Genomic DNA, 25,300 nt, shown 5'->3' with positions numbered 1-25,300 from the left:
AAAGACGAGGCAGTTTAAAAACTTTTAGACCTCTGAGCGTAGCAAATGTACCTGATTTTCTTCTGGGTATAAAGAGAAAAAACAAAAAACAAACAAAAAACAGCATGCTGGGGGAGGGATGCGGCAGGGAGGAGGCAGTCACATACCAGAGTCATGATGCCCAGCTGGTCTCCCTCCTGTGCCAGGCTGTGCTGCCTCCTTCTGGGCTTGGGCAGGGGCGGGCAGGAGCCAGCATGCGAGGAGGTGGGAAGCAGGTTGAGGGAGCTTACTGATTTAAAACGACGGAGGCTGCCTAAGCTCCCCCTGCCCTCCCTGCTCTCAGTCTCCTCGGCCCGCTGCTCCGTGTTCTCCTTCTCTTCTTCGATCAACCTAAAATAGAATAAAAGGCGTCACCTGCCTTTGTCAGCAGAGGAACCTGTCTGGACAATAAATTTGGGCTGGCATTCTGTGTCATGATTAGCAAATTCCAGAAACAGTTGCTCAATTAACATCTCAGACAAAAGGTTCTACCTTTCCTCTTTGGAATATTCTCAAACTTAGAATAACTTAGCCTTGAGTCTTACAAACTGGCCCTGACCATCCACGCTTGATTTCACTTATTTACTCTAACATTCTGAAGGGGCCCCGGTGGCAACTCTCTTTCCTGTGAAGAGATACCTCAAGTTGACAACCCTTACCTCCCCTGCTCTCAGGGCAGAGATGCACGTCAGTGCCTCAAGTCTTTTCCACTGGGAATCAGGAACTCTGTATAATCAAAACAGCAATTCACAAACAAGCTGCAGTTTCTAAACACAAATCTCCAGACCAGATGAAGTGCTGAGTTGATCATTTTTTTTTTTTTTTTAAAGGTTGAATACATACAAACGCATCACTTGATGAAGTTCTCCACCAGCTTTGTGTGAGTTTCTGGATTCATGTCAATGTGCTGCATTAACCTAGAATTCACAGTTTCTGCTCTTCTCCCCTAATGTGTGGTGGATGTTTTTATATAGCAGTTTAAATATACGATTATGCAAATACAATGATTTTCAAATTAAAATACAAGATTCTTACAGGAAGTAAACTCTCCAGCTTCACTTCAACTCATACATCTGGAAAGTTTTTCACTGTTGATAACAAGTTGATGGACAGAATTGACCGTTTACATCAAGTCAACTTGTCGCATAAGGAAAAATCACTTTTACCTGAAAACTTGCTGTAAAAATAAAAATATTAATCTATAACCGTTCCATATTTCCTGCAGGGACGCAGAAAGACCATCTTTCTGAGCTCGTCTGTGCTCAAACACGGCCCACAAAGCTGTCTGTCTTGGCGTGAAATGGGCAGGTGACACCACCTGCGTTTGCTGGTTGTCCCGTTCACCCCCTGCCTCTCCCCCGGAGCCCCGCGCTCGGCCGACAGGAACGGGCACCTCGGCCTGGGCTGACGTGATGAGACCAGTCTGAGCAGCAGCTCTGCCTGGTCCTGTGCAGGGTCACCGGCCTGCAGCCACTCTGAACGTGGACTCGGGACACGGGCATAGCTGGGCAGGTGTGGCACCAGGCAGGCCTCGGGGCCCCCAGCCACCTGGCTGCACCCAGACCCAAGGCCCCCTGCTCACCACGAGGCAGGCCTTTGGATTCTATCCTGTTTTGAAAATTGTTATAACTGCCAAGATGGTGTCTAAAGAAAACATCTTAAATATACTGATGAGATGAGAAAAACTCAAACACACGTCCTTGGACCACTGTCTTACAACAAGCCAATATTCATACTACATTAAGTTAAAAAGGAAAAGGCAGATCTGAGTGGGAATTTGCCAACCCCAAAACCCCAGCTTTCACCAGGTGGCTTTTCACCAGAACGTGGGGGGCTCTGAGGGACACAGGAGGGTCCACGGGCCGCAGGGGACACCGCCTCGGCACCTCACCCACCTTGGGGCTCAGAGCTGAGGGGGGACACCCCACAACGCCGCCCCCCCCCCGCCCCCACAGAGCGCTGACACCACACCGTGGACAGAACGCCCCGGCTGCCCGAGCTCTGTAATCAAGGGCCATGTCAAAACTGAAAATTCTTGAAGCAGACCTGAGGTCGGGTTTCTTACTATGGAACACTCAGACGTCCCTAGGAGAAGACAGCTCCTCAGAGAAACCGAGTTTCTGGGGACCTGAGTTCAGGATCACCCACCGGATCTCTTCGTTGATGGCGTCCAGCTGCTCCTGCATCATCACGGTCAGAGTCTTGGCATTGGCCTGCCTGCTGGGCGACAGCTGAGTGGCCGAGCTGAAGACGGTGACCCTATTGCCCTCGTCGTCAGACACGCCCTCGTCACTCTCAAACGCATGGGCCACATCGGCCAGCATGCTGGCTTGCTGCGTGCGCTCCCAGTCCTGCTCCTTCGGGGTCTGCACCTGGGCATGAGAGGACCACGTCTCGTCAGCGACATTCAGGGCAGCTCAAGTCTATCAGGAACTGAACCCAATTTTACATGGAAGCCCTGACTGTGGATGAATGGGCCATGCTCATGAGACACTGCCATCTCTTAAGCGAACAGGACTCAAGAAACAGGCAGGGGGAGAATCCAGTTCCTAGATGGCCTGGTGACACCCAGGTCTCAGCGTGGACGGCAGGCAATCCTATGAGGTTATTCACAAGGGTGGGCTGATGGAGTCAGAGACAGAAACCGAAAATTACAAAAATACATCCATGCCTCCATCAGCCAGGCTGGAAGAAAATAAGAAAAAAGAACCCTTCAGCTCGGCAGCCGCTGGGTCCCTATCAGCGGTCATCACTGGTACCAGTTCACCAGAGTGTGCCGTCCTCGCAGGCTCCCAGTCCTCCGTTTCCCAGGCTGGTCTGAACACCCACAGAGAGGCGCGAGCAGGGGCAGGCAGGAGACGGGAGGGCCAGCCCCTCCGCGGCTCTCCTCTCGGGACACAGGCCCTCGGGCTGTTCTGGAGGATGGCTCCTCGCACCGCAAGGCTGGCTTTGTCATCAGAGACACAGGGGATTGTGCCTGCGGTGCCCCGTGCCACCCTCCCGCTCTCACACCTCACACCCTTGTCTCTGCAAACGTCCCCCCTGCCACACTGTCTACCCAGGTCCTGCCTTCTTTCCCAGACATGACCTCAAAAGAACTGAGGGGCAGCCTCGAGGTGCTGGCTTGCTGGCTCCCTGTCCCCTGTGGCCAGTGCCCTCGCCTCCTGTCTTCGTCACGACCCCGCCCCAGGGCTGGGCTACCCCATTCGCTGGCTCCAGGACCACCTGCCATCATTCCTGCTCTGCTCCAGCGAACCAGCTGCCTATGGGTTCACCCCCATCAGCCCGGTCGGCATGTCCTCTCCCTTCTCTCGCCTTCCAATCGCACAAGGGGAACCAGCAGATTCCTCCTCCAGGGCTCCCTGCAGCGCCCACTGCCGGTCTCTGAAAGCTCCTTGGGAGTGGCCTCTACGGTCCCCCTCCCCGCCCGGTCTCCACTTCTCTGCCAGCAGGCGGTGAGCCCCGCCCTGCAGGGCAACTCCCCGGGGGCTCGATGAACCCATGTTACCAAGCCCCCTCCCTTCCTTGCCCTCCCCCACGACACCCCCCCCCCCAGCATGTCTCTCCTTGGGCTCCAGGCCCTGCCCTCCCTGCGGTTATTCCTCAGTCCCTTGCGCCCCTTCTCAACCTTGGAATGCAGGATGCCCCACAGCTCTACCCTTGCACCCCATCTCTCTCCACCGGCACCTGCCTGGTGACTTTACCATGCTCGTGCCTTTCAATGCCATCTGTATGCCCACGACCCCAAGTCCACCCTGAGCTGAATGAGTCCTCTCCCGGATGCAGGCCGGAACACTCAGCTGTTCTCCTGACACGTCCCTGGGACACCCCATGGGCTTGTCCACCTCAACAGGGCTGAGGCCCGGCTCTTAGCTCCCAGCCCCGGCAGCCCTCCTCACCTCAGGAAACAGGCTCTGGCCTCGAGCTGCTCAGGCCTGAGCCCAGGCTCCTCCCTGATGCGGCCCACTCTCTCCCTTGTCCCCGCTGGTTGACATGACCCTTTTTCTATCTCCGAGTGGCTACTTCTCTTCCTGCCTCCAGGTCTCTGGTTCAAGGTCACCCTCCTGGTGTCACCTCACTGGCCACCCTGTTTACACACGATCGTCCCCTCCTCCTTGGACAACTCAGGCACTCTGGTCTCCTTTCCCTGCTCATTACTGTTCAACAGGCTGCGCGGGTTTAAAAAGGGGTCCACAAATTCTTCCATCCTCCTCCCTTCAAGAGGCAGAAGGGGCAACTCCTGCTCATCCCCTGAGCGAGGCAGGACTTAGCAGGTCACTCTCGCAAACATAAGTGAAGGTGTGCGGCCTCGAGACCAGGGCGTGAAGGGCCCCGGGCTAAACCCCGCACTCTTGCTCTCAGAGGGTGTTCCACGGAAAGCCAGGCCATGGGAAAGCCACACGGCAGGGACCTCGGCCTGTCCCCAGCAGCCAGGTGAGTCTGAAAGCCTGCCATCCAGCCCTGGGGTGCCTTCCCGCGTCTGTGCCCTCAGGAGGCCCTGAACCAGGCCCGCTTGCTACAATGCACAGGCACTGAGGACTGTGAGCTGCTCCCTGGGAAGTCACTAAGCTCTGCAATGATTTGTTACGTAGCAGTGGATAAAGAACACACACGGTTTTTAATTCACTGCTGGAGTCCTACTTCTGACCATGTCTGGCCCAAACTAACTGCTCACTGAATGTGGAAGCTCAAAACACAGACATGTATGAACAAATACATGGCATGAATGAGGTGAAAACATAAAGGCACTTAAACTTCCAATGAGAATTCCTCTCACTATAAGCTGATGGGATATGTGTATCCATTTACTCGTAGGACGATTTCAAAACTGTGCTAATTAGTACCATGCTGGGCCTCACAATAGGCCACAAATTATTAAAATTGGTTAAGGAAAAAAAGCATGCCTTAAAAGTAAACTCTTAGCCAGAAAAAGGAAAATGGGAAGACGTAAAGCGACCTATCAGCGCTTTGTTCCAAACCCACCTCAGGACAACAGTGTGAGGGGGCAGGTGCCTCACAAGGTGCCCACCAGGGATGGGAAGGGGGCGGCGGGGTCCTTGCCTCGGATGGCTCATCGTGCAACGCTGCCAGCCGGCCTTTCTGGGGGCACCACAGCACCGCCCCGTTGCCCAAGGAGTCTGCCGGCCGGTCCGCCACAGGGAACCTGAGGTCCGGGGCGCTGCCCAAGTGGGGTCGGCTGAAACACACGGCAAAGAGCAGCACTGTTAGAAGAAAAGAGAGCTCACTCTGTCAGACGGGCCAAAGCCTGTCCATTTGGAAGATCGGCAATTTCACAGCAAAAGGGCCCCCGGGAGGGCACTGCCCTCCTGGCTCCAATAGCAACAGGCCGCCCGCTGCTCCGCAGACACTCAGGGCTCATCCCCAGCAGCTGGAAAACTCCTGTATGTGGGGAAGGCAGTGCTGACGCGAGGGTGTGGAGCTGACTAGGACGGGATCGGCTGTCTGGGGTTGGGGCGTCCAGGGTCCCCCTGGAGCCCGCTCTCAGGTCCCAGGGCAGGGCCTGCACCTGCTCTGCTTTCCCCTTGGCACCCCACCTCCCCTTCGGCCCACGCCTGCTCTGACCTCCCTCTCCCACGGGAAGTCCGTGGATCACAATCACCGGTCTGCCTGGAACACTGTCTGCACGGCTCTCAGTGTTTTTAAAGGCGCCTCAGACAACCCGCAGCAGAAAAGCCTCAGACCCACAGCTCGGAGCTGAGCACCATTGGTGTCTCCCATTAAAGCAGAGGTGAGCGTGTCACCGGACTCTGGGCTGAACAAGGCCCAGTACAGATGCTCAGGCCCTGAGCACTAAGGCCTGGGCCTGCAGGTGCCAGGAGCTCACTCAGCAGGGGCCTGCTGGCAGGCAGGGCGGCCCCGCCTTGACTGTGAGCTGCCTGCACTGCAGGACCGCCCGGGCTCTGCTCAGTCTTCTCTCTGGGAAGAGGGGGGTGCCTTCACGTGCAGGAGTCCCTAAACCCAGGAGACAGGGCCTTCCTCCGAGGACAGGACACCCCATACGCTGCAGAGTGGCCAGGGCCGACCACCAGCTCAGCCTGCTCGGGGTCACACGCTGCTCTGCTCGACGGTTTTGCAAGGAACACTGTGCTGCACAGGAGATGGAAGTCTGGAATCTCCCGGAGCCACACCTGTCTTCCCTCCCGTCTCCCCTCCCTCCTGACAGAACTGTTCCCTTCTCTGCTCCACTTCCACCCAAGGGCCTGGGGCTAGAGCACACTTGGGAACTGGGTGGGGGGTACGACACAGTCCCGCTGTGGACTGCGGGCCCTCGAGGGTCCTCTGAGGGCCACAGAGGCCTCCGGGTTGGGTCGCCCCCCAACCATCGCCTCCCAGCCCCCTCGCGGGGTGCAGCCTTCATCTCTCTCCCCCTCCTCACCCGAAGCTCTTTCCTCCGGGAGAAGGTCTCAGAGACAAGGTGACCAATTCCTCTGGGAGGTCCCACCAAATACGCCGTGCCTGCCCTGCCTGGGAGCCAGTTTTCAGTCCCCACTCCCTCCCTCCTGAGGCAGCACAGTGCCCCCCACCCAGCCCACACTGCCCACAAGCCCCACTCCGAGGCCCCACCTGTGCTGCTAAGTCACTGCTGTGACCCCTCGAGAGCTGCCTCCTGGAGACACCCCTCCCTCGCACCAGCCGCTGTGGCCCACTGTCTTCAGAGCACAGCGGCTCCTCCTGCTCCACGGCTGCTTCCTCTTCTCGTCTCTCACTCTCACTGACACACACGGGACTGGTGACCAGGCCCCAGGCTTCTCCATCTGAAGCCCCCAATTGTGTCAGGCCTCGGGTCCTGGCACCAGGTCCCTCCTCGTTACCCAAAAACCCCCAAGAGGAGGAGGCCGTGTCCACCTCCTCTTCCTCCACTGTCTACGCAGTCCTCCTCACACTCACCTCGTCCACCCCGGGAGCAGGGGTTCCCCACCTCTGACAGCCCCAGCCCCTCACCCTGGAGGAGCTCTGCCACCAAGTCCGGCCACGTCCCCTCCTGTTCTACAGGGCACGTGCTCTCCTTGAACTCCACCCGCCGTGGTTTCAGACACAGGACCAGTTTCTGGCTCTGCCTTTGTCTCAAATGACATCTCCTTTTCTCTAGAAGAAGGCTGGGTGGGGGCTCTGGACTGCGAGGATCCCCTAAGCACACAAACACAGAAATATGCGTATGGGCTCCAAACTGTCTCCTAAGTCAGGCTGCAAGCAGTAGTCGATTTCCTACAGATGAATGAATGTCACCAGTAAGCACTTAATCACCTTTGCTAGAGTTTCTCTCTCACTTGTGACCGTTTTCCGTGAAGAAGCCAAAGAAACATTTAAATACTCAATAAGAATTACCGCCCCTCTAACAACGAGGAAGAAAAAAGCAGGATGCTCAGTAATCTGCTCGCCTCATTCACAAGCCAGGTGATTCCTCCCACCGCAGTCAAAAGACTACAGGTCATTAACCTTCTGCGACTCTTCAGAAACATCGGTGTCACAGTCTGTCAGGCCCCTCAAATGAATACGCCCAAATATCAACTGGTCGGCCCCCTACTTCCAAACCTCTGCCTGTGGTTTTGAGTGTTGTCAATCCTGTGACTACCACTCCGTGGTACCAAGTTTGACCCTAAGGAACGATGCTTGTCTCTTCCCTCTCGCTGGCCACGAAGCTACAGGCTCCTTGAGGTGCGACCATGAGCAACACCCAGTCATACTGTCCACACACCAGACAGGCCCTTGTCACACTCGACAGCGCTGAGGGGAGCTGCCCGGGGGAGCAGCCTACCTGTGGTGGAGGGGAGCCCCTCGCAGTCTCGTCTGGTCCTCTTCGGCTCTCAGGGTTTCCAGGTTTAGAATCAGCTGGTCCTACGAAACAGCAAATGACACAGCCTGCACCGCTTGCTTTCTGGATGTCAAGTGACTTGCACCAAAATGTGCAGAACAGGTTACGTGAGTAGGTATCAACTCCCAACATTTTAATTCTGAGAAAATGTTCTCTAAGAGTCCCTAGCAAATAGAAACACTCAGGACAATATTAACCCTTATAAACCATAATGAGGAGGAAGTTCCATCTCAGGTGTAGAAAAGGTTTCTCTGGAGGAAACATGGCAAGCCATTAACAACGATGAAGTCTGTAGAGAGAAGCTGGACTTCAGGCGGGGGGTTCGGGTCAGGGGGACACAACTCACTCTATTGCCCTCCCTCCTCTCACTGCTTTCAATTGTCTCCATGGAGCTCACCTGCATCCCTCACATTCATTCCTCTACAGCCCACTTCACTTGCTCATGGGGTAAAACAAGTCAAACGGGCCAAGTCTGTGAGTCACTCAACTCAACCTGGAAGCTCTGTGCTGTCGGCCATGGCAGTCACTCGCCTCGTGCAGCCCCTGAGCACGTGAGACAGGCTGCTGCAAAGCCCGATGTGGAAATCACACAGAGGATTTCAAGACTCATGGTGAAAGAAGGACGTCGAGTAGCCCGTTGGTTTTTAGGAAATTTTAGATTGTGTAGGTGGCTCGTATTATCTTTCTGACGCACAGCACAGCCCACGTGAATGGCTCATGCTTTGTCTCAGCTCTTGGGTGAATCCAGAAAGGACTACTCAGAATTCTGAACCACACACAACAGCCACACACTCTAAATCCATCTATAATGCAAACACATTCAGTGTTCAAAACCAGAAGTGCTATACGTGTTACAGCAGTGGATTCGCCATAAGGAGAACGTAACTCGACTTCTGCTCAGCATCTGCTCAAACTCATGTCCACAGAGTTGGTGATGCCGTCCAACCGTCTCATCCTCTGTCATCCACTCTCTTCCTGACTTCAATCTTTCCCAGCATCAGGGTCTTTTCCAATATGAAAATTCATATTAAAAAACTGGAAATAATTACCTCAAACAATTTTTAAATGCAATAACAAAGTTGCCAAGTCTGTGTTTTATAAAATGAGCATCAATTTCAAGGTTTAAAAAGCTGTTTCAGAACCTACTGTATTAAAAAAAAAATGGAGAGAAGACAAAAGAATGATCTATTTGAGATTGGCTCTCTATGAGAAATTGCTGAGACGAACTGACGGGACGGGTCATGGGTATTTATTATACTACTCCATCCACTTTTGTGCATGTTTGCAATTTTCCATCGTAATACATTTTAAAAGTTTATTTTCTGTTAAAGCAGAGTCTTCTCCAGCAACACAATTCGAAAGCATCAATTCTTCAGTGCTCAGCCTTCTTTATGGTCCAACTCACACCCATACGTTACTACCGGAAAAACCATAGTTTTGAGTATATGGTTTGTCGGCAAAGTGATGTCCCTACTTTTCAATATGCTGTCTATGTTTGTCATAGCTTTCCAAGGAGCAAGCATTTTTTAATCTCATGGCTGCAGTCACCGTCTGCAGTGATTTTTGAGCCCAAGGAAACAAAACCTGTCACAGCTTCCACAATAAGGCATCGGCATTCAAAGATTTTTAAAGCAAAACAAAAGTTGACTTTGAATTGGCTTAGTCTAGTCATAAACAGCATCCCGATCTCAACAGCCTCTGAGCAGCAGTTATGAAAGTAAGAAGTGCACCCCTGATCGGGAGATATTGAGCTCTCCACCTAAGCGGGGAGGGCGCCTCACCGCGGGTCGCATGATGGGAGTCAGAACCACTGCCCCCTGGAAGCCCGCCTGTGAGGCTCTGCAGTCCAAGCCCAAGAACACAGGTATGGTGGGGACAGTACTGACACGTGAGGCTGGACCCGGGATCCCCACTCCATTTCCTGGATGGTCTGTATTGCCGTGTGGCCAACCTTTCCGGGAAACCTCTCTCAGGACTCAGTGACGCGAGCCTCCACCATCACCCTTTCCTGTCGTGATGCGCCTTCTGTCGCAGCGCAACTGCGCTTCTCCTGTCTAGAGGCAGCCATCCTACACACACACCGTGTCTGGACCAGCGGTTTGGCATGTAGGACTCCAGCGCCACGTCCGAGGCAAGCAGGCTCCACACCTGGGCGCCATGCCTTCAGTTTCATGGGCCCCGGGCTGGCACCCCAGGTTTGTCTGAGGGGCAGTCGTGAGGTCCACCTGTATCCCAAGCAGCTCCCCGGACTGGCTGGTCAGAGCAACAAGCAGCCTCTTTGAATGTGGGGAGGCCCTGGCTCCTGCCCACTGCCTATGGGCGACCACCTCTGGCCCTGCTCCCGAGGAGGTGGGTGCCCGGATCAGCAGATGGGGCCACACAGGCACACACTCGATGCCAGAGACGGGAGTGGTGGAGAAAGGCAGTGCTGGCCCCCGCCCAAGCCACGTCTCCTGCCCAGACGCCGCCTCCCCGTCAGCACAGGCACCCGCTGCAGCTCCTTGTTCTTTTCCTCCAGTTGGGCCTCCATCTGGTACAGCCTATCCTCCATGCTGCTGTGTCTCTCTCTCCTGCCTGTCGGCCAAGAACAGCGTCAGCTCCGCTCACAACAACCCTGTCCTGACGGCACGCGGGCTGTGATCGCAGGGGCGGCAAGCGGGCCATGCTCTGTGCGAACCACGGGCCCTGGGTTCGCGGGGGGCACGCCCGCATGCCTGCTCACACAGCCTGCGCGGCTTCGTGTGTGACACATGGCTCACGGAGGGGGCTGGTGACCAGCTCGTGAGAGGACACGTGCTCCCCGTGCCCCGGGCCCCACACCCACGGCCGCTGCGCTCCCTCCTCGGACTGCCTGTGGCGAGCCCGCGCGGGCAGCAGACAGCGGCAAACGCGAGGCACACGTTCTACCTTCCTAAGCCGGGAAGGAAGTTCGAACCGTTTAGCCTCCTGAGTGGTAGAGCTTCCGGAAGACAAAAGGTCGGACTACAAGGCCGACTGGGGATGGACAGCAGAGATGCCAGGGGAGAGGAGAAACCAAGCATGGAGAGGAAGATCACAGCAGAAGGGTGCCCCCTGGCGGCTGTTAGTGACCCTGCTCTGGGAGGGTCGGCGAGCACGGGACACCGGCAGCCTCCCGCGACGTGATGGCCCCTCGGGCGCTCACTGAGCTCCTGGCAAGGCTTCCGACAGCCGCGTCAGCACAGACCCGGCCCGACTCTATGTTCAGCCAGTGCCCACCGGCAGCGCAGGGCAACATCTTTCCCGCCAGAAGGACAGGCTGGCTGGCAATGGGGTCGATGCCCCCAGCAGCACCACATCCCACGGACATGGCCTCTCACCCGCGGGCTCCTGGGGACGGCGAGTGGGGAGTGGGGCCTCGGGTCTGCACGTGCCCTGCTGGGACTTCTTTAACAAGTGTATGGATAATGACTTAAAACTGTGTTCATTACAGAGCTATTTTGGCCATCTCTTAAACGAGAATGGGATTTTTCTAGGTCTCTATCCTGCTAGGCTTTGAGTGGCTGACTGAACTCTGAGCAGCAGTGACTCGGAGCTGAAGCGTCCTAGGGACACACACAACTCGGGACAAAACTGGAGGGAAATTAACGTAGGGATGACGCAGAAGTGGGGCCTGCCTGACACTCAGGGAGCGCTCCCATCTCAGACGGGCAGCACGACCCCCGCGTCTGCGCTCCTGTGTGGACTGAGCAGCACGGGCAGGGGCGCGGCGGGAGAGCAGGGGAACAGGCCCTCCCTGCTCCCGCCCCCCAGGGACCCAGAGCAGCAACTTGGAGAGCGAGGCCACCCTCTGCGCCTGCTCCGCCTCTACCTCGGGCAGCGTCTCTGCCCTCCGCAGTCTCGGCTGCAGCTTCTCTACCAGCTCCAGGCGCTCCTGCAACTGGCGGTTCTTATCCTCTGTCTACAAAGGGAGAGCAGAGGATCAAAACAGGCCGAGAGGTGTAGCCACTGTCGCTTTAAGCAAGCTGAGACAAAACCTAAATGCACGTGTCTAGTGGATTCATTCTGTTTCGGAAGCTCCGTCAGGGTAAATTTTCTCTCAGTGTTCCTGGGCTTGGGCTCAGTGAGCAGAACACCTCCTGCCAGAGTATTTGCTTTTCCTAAACGTTCCCCAAGGACGTCTTAAAAAAAAACAAACAAATTCTTATATATTAAAGAAGATCTGTAGAAGCTTATTCATTCTTATTGACAAGTTAAGGGAAGAAGGGTTCACTACGGACCCTTCTTAAAACATCACCAGAATCATCACTTAGAGGGAACCCTACCGACCGCAGATGGCTACGGGCGTGTAAGCCAAAATATGGCTTTCATCTCCTCTGAAATACAGACCTGATAAGAGCGTGCCTGGTGAAATGCCAGTCAACTAGTATTTGTAAATGCACGATTATTCTTTTAACAGATCTTCTTACTCTGAAAAACTTTCAATGTAGAACAGACAGATTCTTTTTTAAAAAAGAAAAAAATTAAAGTATCTATAAGCTCAGGTTCCTGAGAGGTTAGCATTTGTTTCTAAGCAGCTTTCTTACTTTTTCTGTGTGCGTATTCCTCTATGTACGTACACAAACAATATGCTGTGCTTTAAAACCCTCAGAAAACAATAGCATATGGTACATAGTATTTTCTGATCTGCCTTTTACAGCCATTATTTTGTATATCGTAATGCTTTTAGTTAGCATTCCCCATCATACATTTCAATGGCTTTCTAGTATTTAATTTTTGTGGTGGGGACAATGATACACTTTGGCACACACCAGACTGACTCACTTTGTTTTGGAGAAGCCAGATTTGGTTTTCCTGGTTAAATCCTGATTATCTGAGACCACTCGGGAACAGGAGCGAGTAAGGCTCACCAAACCACAGGAAGTAGAATCCCTAATCAGACCGGAGCTCTAACCCTGCCTTTTGTCACAGTGACCCCAGTTCCCAACAGGCAGCCAGCTGCCGTGAAGTTCCCTGCTGCTCTCTACTCTTTCGGTAAAAACTCTAACAAGCCAACAGATTCACGTTCAAGTAAAACAAAAGAGTCAGGATTGGAATTCCACAAAATGGTTAAACCAAGTCCCAAATAATGCAAACCTGTAAGTTGCAGTCACCCGCAATTTTTTAAAAATGTATTTCCTTCCAGTACAGCTGATTTACCATGATGTACATCCACACTTTTGAACACAGTATTTTAGGGTCATAACAACTTTACACTGGGATTTGATTTCCAATGTGGGAGTCACATGAAAAGATCTTTACCTTCCTTCCTCAGGAATTCACTACTATAAAAGTCAGACACAGTTCAGAAAGGCCATTACCTGTCGATGCCTAGAATCCTTATTTGCAATTTCATTTTCAAGTTTATCATTGATGTCGTCCTAAGTTTCAAATCAAACATAAAGTTAACGTCCTCAAAATAAAAGTCCTAGACACGGCAGTTTTCTCGGACGTGAGCAAAAATGCGCCTATCCCAAAGGCCACATTTGCCACGATTGGCACCCATCTGTCTTAACGTTCTGTCCAGCCACTTGGTTGACCAAGCTTCTTTTCTACATAACAAACCCAAACAGCAAACGAAAAGTATACTAAACTACCCTGTTATTGCAAGAATTCCAGGAGGGAAGGTATCTGGCATGAAGTCAGGACCTCTGTCTGCTACACCATACAGGCGGGCTTGACCCAGAACAGGGAGGGACCTTCAACAGATCCAACGGGGAGCTCTGAGGCTCGTTTCCTCGAGTAAAAGTTGGAAAAGTCTCATGCAATTTCCTCAGAATTAAAGTAGCATATTAACGAGTGGAAACAGAAGTCAAATTGTACACAACTGGGAGCAGCCTTCTCAAGCCTAGTTCTTCAAAAGCAGACTTACACCACATGGATGAAACGCTCAAACCAGGACCAGAACTTGCTGCTGGTGCAACTCCTGTCCGCCACCTCAAAATCCACTTCAGGTCCCTCCCTGGTCACTAAGTAGCCAATGTGGGCAAAGTCCTAACTTTAAAAGTGAAAGGTCTTGAAAACGCTTTTTCTAGAATTCTATACGTATTCAACTCAGGCACCTAATCTCCTGTTGCCAAAGAGTAGTGTGAATAGCTTATACAAACCTGTGCAAATATTTCTGTTTTGAGTTCTCACACAGAATTACTCACACCAAGCTACTGAACAAGTACACCTGCTGTACCACATGTTGGATGGGTTCTCTCTGAGACGGTCTCACGGGGGAGGGGTGGGCAGGGTGGGTGCTGTCTGTCTGTGCACAGAGGAGAGGCGAGGCTCACAGGAAGAGGCCTGAGTCCCCAGCACTCTTCTGTTTTCACAGTGACTGCTAGGGAGTTTCTCATAAATCATGACACCCGCAGACACGACCGCCAGAGACATCACGATTCCACATGGTTACACAGCTCGGGCCTGAGGATCTGAGCGTGAGCAAACACCACTCGACTTGTCTGACCGCCGGTATCACTGTCACACATCCCTTCAAGGAGCGGAACCTCAGAAAACTCGAGAAGATGGCCAGGCAAGCTGCCTCAGCAGAGCCCACACAGCATGCTCCCATCTCTCCGAGAGAACAGGCTCCACAGGTGTCACCAGACTCGCCTGAGTGAATCAGAAGCAAATTTCAGCATCATCAGGAACACATTCGACAGGCAGTTGCGGGGGGGCGGGGATGAACCGGGAGACTCGGGTTGACATATATGCAGCACTGATACTACACATAAAGTCAACGAGTGAGGACCTAGTGTACAGCACAGGGAAGTCTACTCAGTGCTCTGTGGTGAAGTAAATGGGCAGGAAATCTAAAAGAGAGACAGATACATAAATAGATAGATAGATAGATGACTGATTCACTTTGCTGTACAGCAGAAATTGACACAGCAGTGTAATGCAACTATACGCCAATAAATGAATGAATGGATGAATGAATTTTTAGAAAAGGAACACAGTGGGCCCCCTAGAACTTGTGGAAAGGAGGAGTCCACACCCAGGGTGCAGCACAGCGTCAGGGCTGCCCTCGTGTTGCTCCACTGCCAACGGACTGCCTGGACCAGGCCTCTTCTACCCCAGAGACCTCGACGCAGAGGCAGGGAGGCAGCCAGTTGCGGTCTCTCCAGTGCTCTGCTCTTACTCACGCAGCCATCCCAAGGCTGAGATCCCCGGGAGAACAAGAAACCCACATTCCACCTCAGGACAACAGACACAGCTGCAGTCACTCACTTCGCGGACGTCCCGCTCAAGTTTTCTCTTCCTGTCCTTGGACTGGAGGAGGTCCTTCCTGGCCGTGTCCAGGTCCTCCTCCAGATGTTTCACGTGGGCAGAGAGGGCTGCCAGGCGCTCCTCCATCTGCCTCTGCTCCCGCAACTGCCTCTGTATGATTTCCTGGAGCTCTGTCTCCTTCGCCAAGCCGTCCGAGGGTCTCTAAGGGGGAAAGGAAGCCTTACACAGCCTGGTTTTGGGAGGGAGGGAACACAGTACTTCCGGGCAATCTGTGAGGTCAAAACTGCCTTCTGCGCTCTGGGAGCTCACAGGACCCTCACGGCCACTCAGACCTACATGGTGCATCGGTGAGAGGTCCCAACAGCCCCGCACAGACTGGATGGTAAGACGAGAACCAGACAGAGAGCGAGACCAAGGACTTGCCTTTCCATTGGCGCTTGGCATGTTTTCTTGCTCATGATGTACATCAAGCACCCTGTCCGTTAGTATCTTTTCCTGGTTATTCTCCTCTGAAAGAATCATCTGCTAAAACCAAAACATTGAATCAGAGTAAAGAAATTAAGTAAAGACAGCAAAACTCCACCTGGAAAACTCAACTCTAAACTGAAAACACAACATAAAAAGAAAATACATGGTGATGCTATCCATCCCGAATACCACCAGGTGATTAAGTCAGAATTTGTCTTCTACTGGACAAAGGGGTACTTAAGAGATCCTGCAACTCTGAGCCACAAGTCTAGTTTACTAGTCATTAAAGTAACCCTGGTGGGCGGGTCCTCAATCAGAAAGATAAATAACATCTGATGCCCACCACTACAGCCTTCATTCTTTTTTAAAATGAAAGGATTCAAATGACAAACCCTTCACGGAAATTACACAAAGACTGATCAAACTTACCTCTTTATGTGTGGCACCTAATTCTTCTTCGAACAAACTACAGCTTTCGAGTGCTACTCGTAATCACACTCTCAACTCAAATAAAAGGGGCCGAGTCACTGTGTGTTGATGTGTGTATATATGTTAGTATACTTCTTAGTGTATACTCACCCTAATACATGGGTACTGTCACAGAATACCTTTAATGTCTCTCATTGATCTTAACGTCAAGAGAATCTGCTTGTTAACAGCTTTAAATTCTAAGTTTGAGAGAACAAAATGTTATCCTAAATTAATTATTACCCAGTTTTTAACTGCAAATTGATATACAGAATATAATAAATCTTGAGACATTCATGCCAACGAATACTTTTTAACTGGGGGCTTCCCAGGTGGCTCAGTGGTAAAGAATCCGCCTGCCAATGCAAGAGGGCAGGTTCGATCCCTGGGTCAGGAAGATTCCCTGGAGTAGAAGATGGCCACGCACTCCAGTATGCATGACTGGGAAGCCCCATGAAGAGAGGAGCGTGGTGGGCTACAGTCCACAGGGTTGCAAAGATTCGGACATGACTGAGCATGTACGCAGGCAACGCTTTTTAACCATATAAAACTCTGACTTCTTACAGAAAAAAATGTATATACAAGAATTCAAGACGCTCAAAACTCAACTCGTTGCATAAATATGTGCATCATCCACCTAACAAGGCAGCAAGTGTACAAATCCAGGACGGCCGGATGGCTGGTACCTTCTCGTCCAGGGCCTTGTGGTGTTCAAAGAGCAATTTCAGCGCCCTGAGCACCTCCACCTCACTCGTCATGCCGGCTGGGGACTGCGCCTGCCGCTTGCGCGCTGTCATCCCGACGGGTGGCCTATATCGGGAAACCAGGCGCTCCAGGAGCTCCAGCAGCAGCTGCAGGGCAGGGCCAAAGGAACACCTTCAACCTCATGCTCAAATTCCGGGCGGATAACTCCTCTCAGCCTCACGCTATAGCCGGAAACACGCTAAGGCACGTTGGAATCCCGCCAGTTCAGTCGAAAGTTAGAGTGGACTTCCCCAGGGGTCCAGTAGTTAAGACTCCACACTTTTTCAAGGATCATGGGTTTTAACCCCTGGTCGGGGAACTAAGATCCCACACAAAGTGTAGCATGGACAAAAATGTAAGTTAAGAGAACTCCCCCCTCATATGTACTAAAATTACATTAGCTCTCATCAGAAATTTGAAGCAAGGCTATGAGAACCCCGAACTGATCCACCCTGGTCTGCTCAGTGGGAAGATGTGAAAAATGACTTGAAAATCAGACAAAGTTTAAAGACAGCACACGGAGGCCAGCGGTGACCCCCACGGGGCAAATGTCAACACGTGAGAATCCCCATACTGACCCTGGTGTTGTTTCTTTCAGCTTTTAGCTGAGCGATCTCCTCTTGTCTTTCACGCAGCTGCTGCCTCCATGTGTGTAGTTCTTCAGGAGTTGGAAACTCCTAGAAAACAGTTCAATGAGAAACTAAATGCAAACATAAATTAAAAAGAGAGCGAGACAGTGAAGACTGACCCTGTCAAGTCTCTCCAGGCTCCACACAAAGGATCTCCATGCCCCTCCAGAGAAGAGGGGTCCACTGACCCCAAGACAACACAGGCCACCACAACTCAGACCGGCCTTCGGCCTCCACCTCGACCTGGCAGGCACGTGGCAGGAGAGAACCTGGAATCCAAGCCTGCCTTCTCAAGACCCAGGGACATTTGAGAAACTTTCCAAAACGTAAACCTAACAACAAAGTGGATAAAGAGATTCTTAAACGACACACAGACCAGTGACCTAGAGCCACTGGGGAGTGTGAAGAAAAAAGGAAGGTCTACAAGGCCACGAGGCTTTGGAGTGTTCCTCTGGGAAAAAGGCGGATGGCACCTCAAAGCCATCTGTTAGCCTGACTCCACGGAAGCCACCCAGTCATTCAATCAACCGGTTAAAATGTTAAATTTATGTTAGATGTACTTTACCACAATTTGCGTGCATGCGGGGCCGTCCACGTGGTGAACTTGCTCAAACTGAACCACACGGAGTCTTTCATTCTTCTCTTTTTCTTTGCAGAAATTAGAAAATCCTGGGCTACTATCCCCTACTACATACTGAGTGTTCAGCACCCAGAACAGTGCCCAGCACTTGTAAGAGGCATGTAGTAGACATGTGTAGCTATGAGGGTGTATGTCATACATGTAAACAGTAGGTACCTGTCATTAAAATACTGGACACACTGGTCTGTGCTTTGTAAGATGGGAGACATTAACGGGCTTAGCCTTTCTGCTTCAAGGACTGACTCTCTAGCTCGATCCTCATGCCCCAGAGATTCCTCCAGCCTGTATATCCTTTCTTTGCAAGAAGGGAGACATTAAGGGGCTTAGCCTTTCTGCTTCAAGGACTGACTCTATAGCTCAATCCACGTGCCCCAGTGACTTCTCCAGCCAGTGTTTCCCTTCTTGTGGGGCCCCCGCCCATCCTCCACGCAGCAACTGCACAACCTCTTACAAGGTAAACCTGCTGGGGTCGATCCTGCCCGCTACGGCCACAACGCCCTGGCCGGCAGTGCCCACAATCATGCTAACAAAATGAAACACAACCCCAATGCTTCGCCGGGTGAGGGCCAATCTGACGGGCCCAGCCCCCGGCTGCTCTCACCTCAGGCCGCTCTGCTTCCAGGACGTGGGCTGAGGCCAAGTCCTTCCTAGTCCTCGCCTTTGCCTTGGGGTTGCAGCGCTGGAATAACGCCCACAGGCGGGCCCTTCTGCGACCCATCCTCGCGGATGGGGACAGCCCCCCACTCGGGGGCAACTGCTGTTTCACGGTAGGATACCTCGGCTACCGAGCTATCACCACCAATCTCGCACTACGACCACCGCTCTCACACACACACTGTTCTCACACACCACTCTCACACACACTTTTCTCACACTATGACCACTGCTCTCACACTATGTCCACCAAATGGCATGAAGGCTCTGCCTCCAGCACATCTCCCAGGAGCCCAGAACTGGAACCCACTCAGTCACAAGGGGCTCCGTGGCAACAGGGGGGCTGGGCTCAGGCCCACTGTCAAGGGTGCAGAGAGGGGGGAGGGGCAGCCAAAAAGACAACAATTGAGTGTGGAGTGCAGGAGAAGGCAGGCTGTGCCCATGGCTCAGGCCCCCTGTCAAACATGACCCTGCAAGGTACTGGGTCACAGTCGAACCAACCAGTATAAACTTCTTCAGAAACCACCACCCCTGGGAATGAGCACATCTTCTAAGTGGGCTTCTGCCCCCTCTACCCCCTAAACAAGCCTCCAGTGAGGCTACTGAAAGGGCAGCCCTGAATTCAAGGGCGTCCCCAGAACCCACCCGGCTGAGGAGGACTCACCACGCTAGCTGCCCCTCACCCCCACCCTGAGCTCGGTCCTCCCTGTCGGACTCCCTCACTCGAGCTCAGCAAGGGCTTGACCCACCTCGCTCCAGGCACTTAAAATGAACCCACAGTGCGTACAGGGGTTCATTCAACCTGCTGCGAACTTGCCCTCTTAACTTCGACCCTTGGCTGCCAGACGACTCTGCCCCGTGGGGGCTGCATGGTGGAGGTTCAGGGGTGTCCCTGCCTCGAGCTGCGACAGCCAGCGCCTCCCAGACCCCGCCTGAGTCTCCCACCCCTCTCCTGGCTCCACTCCCACCCTCGCGGCTCTCCACTCGCCAGGGCACAGGCCACTTGCTCCTGGCTCAGCCCGGACCCCTGCTGTCATTTGAGGACCTCGGTCCCCAGGGTGCTTGGGGTCCTATATCCACCCATCTCAGCAATTACACACTCTGGGAGAGACAAGAGTACGGTTTGGGGTCCCGCCCTCAGTTCACCCTGAACACGTTCTCTTTTTTTAGCTTTATCTACTGGAGTTCTCTGAGATGTGTTCTTAAAACATCAACTGTTGCTTTCAAAAAGACTGTAAAGTCACTGTGCTCAACTTTACGAATAAAATCTTCATTTTCCACCTTAAAGTGAAACTGGAGGGAAGACTAAAAGCAGTCATTTTTTCAAACTGAAAAAGAAAACCCACATGTGACCATGTCACAGAATACAGGTCACGTAACCCCTCCCTCCTCAGCCTTGGCCTCCACCACCAGCAGCCTGTCATCGCAAGGCCTGCCCTGGGCCGCCAGGGGCAAGGGCAGAGGGGAGACCGGCTCCTCTGTCTCCAGGCCGCGTGGGCCGCCTGCTCCACCTCCTTCCCAAGTTCACGTGGCACTGAAACAGCCCGGGCAAGCTGGGGATTCTGACCAGAAACACAACCGTGGGTACCAAGCAAGGACCCCTGGTTCTTGTTTTCCCTGGTATCAAATAAACTTGATCAAGACAATTACTGTGACTGTTACATGTGGCTTCAGATGACAGAAGACCCCCCAGGGTGTCTCCACTTCCAGTGACAGATGCAAGCATCTTGTAGGTCAGCCTACCAAGAGCAAGAAAAGCTTTAGCTTTTAGCTTTTAAGGTTTAAAAGAGGTCCTTAGGCAGCCACAATCCAAGATTTCAAACAAAAGCGAAGCCCAGTGAGGGAGCTGGAGACTGAGAGGGCCGCTCCTTCCCTCGGGGCATCTGAGCAAAGCTGACTCTGTGAAGAAAAGGAAGGGAAAAAGTCAAGCAGAGGGGGCTGGCTAACACAGCTCTGGGTTCCTTGGGCTGTGGAGACAAAAAGTCGAGCGCAGGCCCGACGAGTCAGTCCGGATGTCAGAAAACGTACCCAACACTCTGCCCAAACCGGCTGAGGGCTGACTATCAGTCACCTCGTGGTGCTCACGAGAGACGGTGGGATTCAGGACCTGCCGAGAAGGGGGGGCCCTGGGAGCCACCCCAGGCTTCCAGACACTGGAGACGCTGGAAAGCTCCTCCCTGGGGTCGGGGGGGGGGGAAGGTGGGTGAAGGCGGCTGAGACTGAGCTTAAAAGGACCCCCAAGCCTCAAGTCCCTCAGGCCCTGAGTGAACAGACAGCTCTGTCCCCACTGGAGGTCTGCGTCAGAGGAAACTCTGGAGAAGGCAGCATCACTCAGAACCTCTAGGGTTTTCCAAACATAATGTCCAACATACAACCAAAAAAGCAAAAGAGGGTGTAACAACAAACAGGACCAAGAGGAAAAGAACTGAACCAGATCCAGAGGTATGAGATATGTATCAGCATATCAGAGGTATGCTAGAGGTATCAGATGCAAATGTCACCTGTTCAAAAATATACTTGACAAAAGGGAAAATTTCTGAGAATCAAAACCAATCTAGAACTTTACAAGAACAGTGACTGAATTTAAGAACTCAGTCTCTGGGCTTAACATCAGATTGGACGTAGCTGAAGAGAGGATCAGTGAACTGAAGGACGGATCGGTTACAATATATATATACGAGGGAAAAAGGATAGAATGTATTGAAGGAGTCTGTTGTTAAACTATGTTGTTAAAAACTATAAATGGGGGCCCTCATGGTGGAGAAAAGACAGAAAGGGGAATAAGAAATGCCTCCAGGGGTTGAAACTAAAGAGCCTCTTAATGAAAGTGAAAGGCGAGAGTGAAAAAGTTGGCATAAAACTCAACATTCAAAAAATGAAGATCATAGCATCCGGCCCCATCACTTCATGGCAAATAAATGGGGAAACAGTGCAAACAGTGGCACACTTTATTTTCTTGGGCTCCGAAATTACTGCAGATGGTGAAATTAAAAGATGCTTGCTCCTCGCAAGGAAACCTATGACAAACCTAGACAGCATATTAAAAAGCAGAGACATTACTCTGCCAACAAAGGTTCATTTAGTCAAAGCTATGGTTTTTCCAGTAGTCATGTATGGATGTGAGAGTTGGCCCATGAAGAAGGCTGAATGCCAAAGAATCAATGCTTCTGAACTGGGGAGTTGGAGAAGACTCTTGACAGCCCCGTGGACTACTAGGAGATCCAATCAGTCAGTCAATCCTAATGCAAATCAATCCTGAATATTCATTGGAAAGACTGATGCTGAAGCTCCAATACTTTGGCCACCTGATGCAAAGAACTGACTCATTGGAAAAGAACCTGATGATGGGGAAGACTGAAGGCAGGAGGAGAAGGGGACGACAGAGGGTGAGCTGGTTGGATGGCATCACTGACTCGATGGACATGAGCTTGAGCAAGCTCCAGGAGTTGGTGATGGACAGGGAAGCCTGGCGTGCTGCAGTCCATGGGGTTGCAACGGGTCAGACGTGGAGTGACTGAACTGACTGACAGGGACAGTGGCAAGAGCTGGTTCAAGAATCAGACCATTGAGTCAAAAATGAAAACCACACATTGGTTTCAGCAGCTCTGTGGGTGCCTAAGGCTAGAAGAAAATGTTCAAGCGCTCAGAGGAAAAAGGGTGTGGCTTTTAACGGCACAACAACACTGAGAGCTGACTTTCCAAGAATAAGGAAGTTAGAAGATAATGGACTGGCATCTGTAAAATGCTGAAAAACAAATAACCACCGACCTGGAATTCTATTTCCAACAAAAACTCTCTTCGAAAGTGAAAGCAAAATAGAGACTTTTAGGGCAAATGGAAATGAGACAACTCATCACCCACACACAGGAACTAAAAAAAAATATTCAGGCAGTGCTTTGGGAAAAAGAAAAGTAGTCTCTGACAGAAATATAAAAAACAAGTAAAGACCAACAATGAGGTAACTGTGAGGGTAAATACTAACTCTACAAAACAATGATGTTAACGCCAAAAATATATCTAACAGTTTAAAGTGTGACAGTTACAAGGAGGAAACAGTCGTGTCAGGGAGGCAGTAAGAGTACTAAGCTAGACTTGAATGTAAAACACACGCTGTGTCTGCGAATGTGCACCCAACAACCTGGCAGAGGAGCACAGAACTAGAGAAACACTTCATACTTCTAACAGAAGGCAAGAGCAAAGAACACAGACTAGGTGGGACAAACAGAAAACACGCAGCAACATGGTGTCTACACACTGAAATATCAACATTATAAACAGAGCCAATACTCAAACTGATTCCAGTGAAAACTATACACTATTCAGAGGTATGTGTTAAGATGGAAGGTCTTTTAGACAGGTGAAAGTAAAAGATACCTAGGCTAACACGGACAGAAAACTGACGTGGCAATATCACTGTCAAATAGTGTCTAAAGAAAGAAGCATTACTAGCAATAAAAAAGAACATCTCATACTGATACAAGTTCAGTCTAGCAAGAAGATGAGGATTCTAAACTTGAATGTACCTAATAACATAACCTCAAAATATCAATACATAAAAACTGACAGAAATAGAAAAGGAGAAACAGCCGAATTCATAATCCCAGTGGGAGACGTTAAAGACACATCTCTCGTGGAACTGGGCCCCCTGGTATGTAGTCACCTGCAGCCATGAAGTACCTGAAATGCGGCTGGCTCTACAATGAGATGCGCTGCAAGCCTGAAACACACACTGGATTTTAAAGACTCAGCCATTAAAAAGAATACATTTGAATCAGTTCTAATGAGGTGGATGAAACTGGAGCCTATTATACAGAGTGAGGTAAGCCAGAAAGAAAAACACCAATACAGTATACTAATGCATATATATGGAATTTAGAAAGATGGTAACAATAACCCTGTGTACGAGACAGCAAAAGAGACACTGATGTATAGAACAGTCTTATGGACTCTGTGAGAGAGGGAGAGGGTGGGAAGATTTGGGAGAATGGCATTGAAACATGTAAAATATCATGTATGAAACGAGTTGCCAGTCCAGGTTCGATGCACGATACTGGATGCTTGGGGCTGGGGCACTGGGACGACCCAGAGGGATGGAATGGGGAGGGAGGAGGGAGGAGGGTTCAGGATGGGGAACACATGTATACCTGTGGCGGATTCATTTTGATATTTGGCAAAACTAATACAATTATGTAAAGTTTAAAAATAAAAAAAAATTAAAAAAAAAAAGACAGCATGAAAAAAAGAACGTGAACTATTTCATTAGGTTTTATCATGTTGATTACACACTGAAATGATAATATTTGGGGTGTGTTAAAATTAAATATATTACAGGTAATTTCACCTACTTCTGCTTTTATTCAAGGTGGCTACTGGAATCTGAATTACATGAGTGACAAACCTGATGTAACTGATACACACGGAACACTGCATTCCCACTGATACATAATATTTTCAAGAGCCCAACGAACATAAAACAAAAAGAACATGTATTGGGCTATTAGGAAAGCTCGAATTATTTCAAAAGACGGAAGTAATGCAGAGTATACTTAGGGACTGCAATGGGCTGACAGTTTATGGGCCCTCAAACTTCACCCCGCACGTGGTGATGATCCTAGGAGGCAGGCACTCTGGGAGGGGTCAGGCCAGGAAGGAATGGGCTCCCGTACTGCGAGGACAGGGAGAAGCAGCAGGCAGTCTAGGAACCAGGAAACATGACTCACCAGACGTGGCACCTGCTGATGATCTTGGGATTCCCCAGCCTCCAGGACTACAAGAAACAACTTTCTGTTGTTTATCAGCTAGTCTACGGGATTTACAACAGTAGCCCAAAAAGATGAAGACAGGGCTCTTTGATGGTGAAGGACAGGGAAGCCTGGCATGCTGCAGTTCATGGGTCACAAAGAGTCGGACACGACTTAACGAATGACCACCACCACCACCACCACCACCGGTTGATCTGAGTTAAGACTAAAACGGAACTCATGGCTTAGGCTATTTAGTCTGTTTCACACAGGCCAAAATGACTCGTATATTTTAAAGTATTTATCCAAAAGTGCCCCTTGATAGCATTTTACAGCCTGTACATAAGAGGATGAATACTTTTAAAATACATTTAATAGTCTATACTTCTAAAATATAATATTTCAAAATATTTTCCTATAAGAGATTTTGAATATTTTTTCAGTAACTCTCCCTCTTTCCCTCTATTACAGGCACTGAACAATTTTGAGGAAAAATCAGTTTGGTGCTAGGAAGTCACAGGCAGGATACTTCCCAACTTTAAAGATTAGTAGCAGGAAAAAAAAAGATTAGTAGTATATACTATCTATTTATAGAGAATTACTTGCTGTCATTAATGTTGCAAGAGCAAAACATACCCATTTCCTTATGGTCCTTTCATAAACAATGCTTCTCTAGCTTGTCTTTTAAACACATAAACAGTGTTTCTCTAGTTCTGTGCTCCTCTGTCAGGTCCTTCTGTTATTGTCTGGTGAAGGGGAAACACTGTTATCAGAAGATGAAACTAAAATTATGAGTTAGATATGATGTTATTGTTCTATTTTTGTATGTTTCTGAATCAAGATTAGATAAACAACAGATGGGCTGCCTTCTGTGGCTGAAAATAGAAAT

This window comes from Bubalus kerabau, unplaced genomic scaffold, assembly GCF_029407905.1.
Source record: "Bubalus kerabau isolate K-KA32 ecotype Philippines breed swamp buffalo unplaced genomic scaffold, PCC_UOA_SB_1v2 scaffold_40, whole genome shotgun sequence".
NCBI classification, from domain to species: Eukaryota; Metazoa; Chordata; class Mammalia; order Artiodactyla; family Bovidae; genus Bubalus; species Bubalus kerabau.
Note: the sequence above shows the minus strand (reverse complement) of the source record.